Source organism: Sinohyriopsis cumingii, chromosome 9 (assembly GCF_028554795.1).
Source record: "Sinohyriopsis cumingii isolate HCF-2022 chromosome 9, ASM2855479v2, whole genome shotgun sequence".
In the NCBI taxonomy this organism is placed as follows: domain Eukaryota; kingdom Metazoa; phylum Mollusca; class Bivalvia; order Unionida; family Unionidae; genus Sinohyriopsis; species Sinohyriopsis cumingii.
The window spans coordinates 109444292-109450708 of record NC_142969.1 but is presented as its reverse complement, the minus strand read 5'-3'; positions in this window follow the sequence as shown (position 1 = coordinate 109450708).

Genomic DNA, 6417 nt, shown 5'->3' with positions numbered 1-6417 from the left:
ATTGAACTACGCACTATGCGATATGGGCGATTCATCGTAAATATTCAGAATTATACCCAGACACAAAACGGTACATACACACTGTAATCATTAAAAAAAATTACTTCTTTATACTTTATATTCTATTAAGGCATAATTATGCAAGAGATACGTCAAAATTCTTAGCATCTTTTCAAGTCATCACCTTGTCAGTACCATGAGCAGATATTACTAGGAACAGTTCATTGCATGCTAAATCAATTCATTAGTGCAAAATGTTGCAATCCGGTTTAAGTCAGGCATTCGTTTTTTGAAATTTAAAGTCTCATATACGAGAATATTTCTGAACCAGTGAACGTTTTTGCAAACAAAAATACTTAAAGCTCTTGTACCATAGAATCTATTGGTGGTATCTATAACATTGGCATGCAGAGACACTGATATTCCTGTTTTAAACAATACCATCAAGTCCCAGGTTGATAGTACACGTTAGTGGTATTAGTAAAGGGGGCTCCAAACTCACAATTGTCACTATTACAAAGACCCTGCGAACTCTTTTACTGTAATCTGACATGCGCAGACCTGATATGATTGCACAGCCGTCAGATCACATCATGAAACGAATTTTGTCGGCACATTTTCTTATCGGAAGAAAAGCTTGCTGGTTCCTTGTAATAATATCACAGGTAATCCTGGTAACCCCCCTCTCTAACAACTACCAATTAAACGACGCATGTCTATGAGAGCAGATGATGGTTAAATGATGGATTTAGAATAAAATGATGCTTCAGCTGGCCTGGTACATGATTGTGGTTGTTACTTACACAAATGATATCACTCAAGATTACTGATTTTACTGTCTAATTGATGAGACGATATATTATAAACAATGGATCTGACAGCTATTTTAAAAAAGGATAGAAGCAGGCAGAATGGCACTCAGCCATGCCAACCACAGCTAGTGGTATGTGTCAGCCATGCCAACCATATCTAGTGGCTATGTGTCAACCATGCCAACCACAGCAAGTGGTATGTGTCAACCATGCCAACCACAGCTAGTGGTATGTGCCAGCCATGCCAACCACAGCAAGTAGCTATGTGTCAACCATGCCAACCACAGCAAATGCAGCTAGTGCCTATGTGTCAACTATGCCAACTACAGCTAGTGGCTATGTGTCAGCCATGCCAACTACAGCTAGTGGCTATGTGTCAGCCATGCCAACCACATATAGTGGCTATGTGTCAGCCATACCAACCACAGCAAGTGGTATGTGTCAGCCATGCCAACCACAGCTAGTGGTATGTGTCAGCCATGCCAACCACAGCTAGTGGCTATGTGTCAACCATGCCAACCACAGCTAGTGGCTACGTGTCAGCCATGCCAACCACAGCTAGTGGCTATGTGTCAGCCATGCCAACCACAGCTAGTGGCTATGTGTCAGCCATGCCAACCACAGCTAGTGGATATGTGTCAGTCATGCCAACCACAGCTAGTGGATATGTGTCAGACATGCCAACCACAGCTAGTGGCTATGTCTCAACCATGCCAACCACAGCTAGTGGCTATGTCTCAACCATGCCAACTACAGCTAGTGGCTATGTGTCAACCATGCCAACTACAGCGAGTGGCTATGTGTCAGCCACTGTCGTTATTGTCCGCCAGATTGCATCCGTAGAAGAGGTATATAGCAGAAAAGTTTGCCATCAGTAAAATTATGTAATCTTGTATTACATCTGGAGAACATTATTTGAGCCAGTAATCAGAAAGATTTTTAAGATCACTCCAGGCGAGAATGTCATAGCATTGACACCTGCATCAGAAATATCAAAGGCCTTATATACAATCCAGATGGCTACAGAGAAAAGGAAAGTAAAAGATAACTTTTCACATTCAAATGTCTTTTTACTAAAGCTGCTTGAGTATTATTTGCCGCAAGTACTATGTGACCTAGAGTTTTCTGTCATGGCATCACTTGGTTGGTTTGTCGAAATGGTTTTTCGCATGTGTTCATTAGATTAACTTGGGTTACATCTTGAGTATGAGAAGAACTCATAACAAATAATATGGAAGTTACGAGGAAGATGCAGTAACCTATAAATATTAAATGATTCTTTGGTGACTAAGATGATTTGGTAGATTTATGCGAATCTCATGAAATAGAGTAATCATTGGCTTCCTTTGAAGAAAGATCTGTATAGAGAATACGATGACGTTATCTTCAGTGCCCAAGACTAGCCTGATTGTATTGCTCCTGCGACATACGATGCCACCAACAGTATCTTGAAGGAAAGCTAGTCGACGTGTTGCTTTGGAAAACTTTCAAGATCACGTATAATTATACTGCCCGCATGCCTAACTACTGGCCAGACAATAGCTGGGACACATATGACGTAGTTGGATGATATGAGAAATCAAGTCGTTATATAGTGCATACAGATTTGTTGAGAACACCCCTCAAACTAATTTACCAGACGTCAAAAGAGGGTATGAGTCACTCTTTTTACCCAAATATTGCTATCAACTAGAGATGTCCAGATGCATCCTAGGAAAAGAGCACAATTCAATTTGGCAGGATGAAGTAATTATACGATTTCGTCAAGAAAAGGATCAATTGCACGAAGTTTTAAATTCACGTGGTATTTTTTTCTTCTCACTTTAGTTTAGTCTCTAGTAGCAATAATGTTTAGTGCCACCGCTCTTATCGTAAGAGCTGCGGTGCTGATATGTTCTGCATACATGTTTTCGTATTTGTCAACACAATGGACTTAGTTCGTCAATTTCTTCTTGCATGTTGCTGTAGTCCCAGAAAATATTCATAATTTTTTGCGTCTACTCTGATCACTGCTGGATCCCGGAGGAAGTCTCTGTATAATTTGTTTGCGGCGTCTATGTTTCTATAGTAACCATTAGCCAGCTCACCAGCAAAATCATCAAGCGTTTCCTCAAACATCGGCTTATTGAGTTCGCTCGAAATCATCACGAATTCTGCCATGATAATTGCAATGTTGTCTACAAAGGATTATCTAGTTTAAACATTTGAAAGTATTTCAGGGCAGAGTTTGTTGGCGTTGCAGTAACACTATAATTTGTGTATTGACACACCAGTATTCATTATGTCAAACGTACTCGAAACATTTTCCTATAGTGTCTGTGTCAGCATGAAACGTGGTCCAGGCATTAATGCTTCTTTATTCAGTTTGTATCCATTGTTGCAACAATTGCAGATTTCGTGTTTGCCCTAAGTTATTCCAAAAAGCCTTTTCTCTGTCATTTTCCTCCTTTACATATTCCTAACAAATGTATACAAATGTATCCAGCGTTTACATATTCATAACGAATGTATACAAATGTATCCGGCATTTACATATACGTAACAAATGTATACGAAGGTATCCTGCGTTTATATATTCCTAACAAATGTATACGAATGTATCCGGCGTTTACATATTCATTACAAATGTATACAAATGTATCCGGCGTTTACATGTACGTAACAAATGTATACGAAGGTATCCTGCGTTTATATATTCATAACAAATATATACGGATGTATCCTGCGTTTACATATTCATAACAAATGTGTACAAATGTATCCGGCGTTTACATATACGTAACAAATGTAAACAAATGTATCCGGCGTTTCCATATTCCTAACAAATGTATACGAATGTATCTGGCGTTTACATATTCATATGGGCCCCGAGTGGCCGAGTGGTCTAAAACGCTCACCGTTCCGGATCACTGCCATCTCACCTCTGTCTGCGTGGGTTCGAGTCCAAGGCTCGGCTAGCGTGGATACGTGGGAAAGCCTGCCAGTTGCTTCTCGTGGGTCGGTGGTTCTTCCCTGGGTTTTCCAGGGTTCTTCCTCCAGCAGTTGTATTTGCCGCCATGTATAGCCTATCTTGTGCTGAAAATTGGCGTTAAACCCTAGAACAATAACAACTACATATTCATAACAAATGTATACAATTGTATCCGGCGTTTCCTTTGGTTCAGTAACTATTTATATGATTGTTCTAGAGGTGCGTTTTATAATGTATTCCAATGTAGCCAATCGTTTTGCGTGTTTTTTTTAAAAAACTAAATCTGCTCTTTATCATCATCAGACAACAGAACGGCTACCATTCCAGTAATCCATTTTGTTGATGCCACAGTTGTTTCGTTCTCCTGTTTTAACCTCTCTTTCATTAGCCTTTGGAATTCCTGCAAACTTTTCTCAAGATGTGTCAGGTTCAACTCTACGGTGAATATTTCTCTCTACTGACGAATCCTTCAAGTTATTCAAATAAAGAAAAGAAAAAGTTATACTCACTGAAACTACACAGTCATCCCATTGAAAAATGCTTGGTGTTCATTATGTTGACTTTTACTGTAGATGGTCAAACTTTACAAAGACTGACGGTATGGGTGGCTACATTTTTGCTAGAAATGAGTTCGTTATTTTTGCTTCTTTTAATTTGTCCGCACTAGAACAGATTATAAATTAATTTCACTGTCAAACAAGCGATACACGAAAACCAGTGAAATCAGATTAAACGAATGCTAAAATACCATCGAAATTATAGACATGAGAACATAACATAAAAGTAAAACTATTGAAGTCTATTTTATATTTTCTTTTGTCTCCCTGAAAGACTTTAATTACGTAACAGGCAAATACTTTATTAATAACAGAAGGTTTTACTACTGTTGTCCAAGGCACGAATACATACGATAACTAAGCAACCGGTACACATTAATTCAGAACTACTTTCTCTTGACATTTTACAATTTCCGTGTTTAAATGTTATCAATCTGATGCTTAGTGCTGATAGAGGTAATCCTATACTATAATATACAGTCCGGTAAAGTATTGAATGCTCTTTGATATCAAGAAATCTTGTTGTATTTATGTTTGCAATTTGTTCAAATTATCCTTATGTAGAAATGGACAAATCAAATATGGCACAGATATTTTTGAGAAGACACCTAAAAATCACGCTTATAATGAAGATAATACGAGTCATGAGTTGTAGATAGAAGAATTGAAGTTGATTTCACTGAAATTAATTTAATTTATAGGGATTTGCAAACTGATTTATATTTAGTTGTCTTTGGAATTGGTCGAAAGCTCTTTTAAATTCGATTATGTTCATTATGAATTAAGTTACACTTATAAATTGAGTATATAACATTGTCTTTCAATACAGGAGGTGGATAATCAATATAAATTGTTACAAAGTTATTCCAAATAAGATCTTAACGCCAATCTTGTTACAACGGAAGGTGAATGTAACGCCCTTAAGTATTTAAGTTGGAGAAATGATCAAAATAAATGGATACAACATCACATATGCTAGTAAATCTCAAGCCGATACATGCGCTTGAGGAAACAGAGACGCAAACAATCAGTAAAAATATTCAACCTCCAGCCAATGCATGATCTTAAGGGAAGTGAGGTGCAAACAATAAAACAAATGGTTAACATCCATCTGATAGATACAGGTTAGGAATCAGAAATGCAAACAATCAACACATATGAATCATTTCACAAGAAAGTAATGAATGCAGACACTTTAAAGGATGGTTACGTCATAAGAGTTCGAAGATATGTAGTTACATCTATGAAGGTTAGATTATTTATTATACAAGAAAAATAAAATTTATATGTGAAATAATCTGTCTCATTGTAGCAGATTTGTTTCTATTAGTACAATTTATTGCCAAACTTGAGCATACTATTGAGTTGATGAAGCGTTCATTGACTTGCAGGAGCGTTCGTTAAGTTGGAGAGTTGTAGGAGCGTTTTATCGAGTTGCAGTTGTAGGAGCGTTTTATCGAGTTGCAGTTGTAGGAGCGTTTTATCGAGTTGCAGTTGCAGGATCGGTTTACTGAGTTGCAATACAAAAATGTGCAGTGCTTGCTAATTTCTTAAATCTGAAGTCAATTATTTCCTTGTCACATATCTTCATACATTAAATAAATCAATATCTTTAAAAGAGTTGCATCATTGCTAGATAATGTCTTACGTGGTTTTGCATGTTTACATCCCAATTTACAAACCTCATCTTTGTGTTGCATATATTCCTGTTTGCGACCCTCAGTTTCCTTTTCCATCTTTCCAAGTTTACGTCTGCGTGCCTTTCGTGTACTTCTATTTTGTAACGCGTGTATATACATATACGTTTAATCATCCAAATCACGTTTGCATCTATGCATTTTATCATCCCACGTGTAATAATGAGCCATCGAATATTCACGATCATATTCACAGCTGCGTGCGCACCTTTTACAACACGGCTCAAGAAAGCTTCACTTTTCAATGTCGTTTGCTGGTCTTACACTTTTACAGCTGTCGCACTTTTCCATTTGTTTGCAAATTGTGATTTAGGTACAGTAATTAAAATAGTACGATTGTTTATGATACTGATAACAAACTCTTTCCATTTCAAAACTTG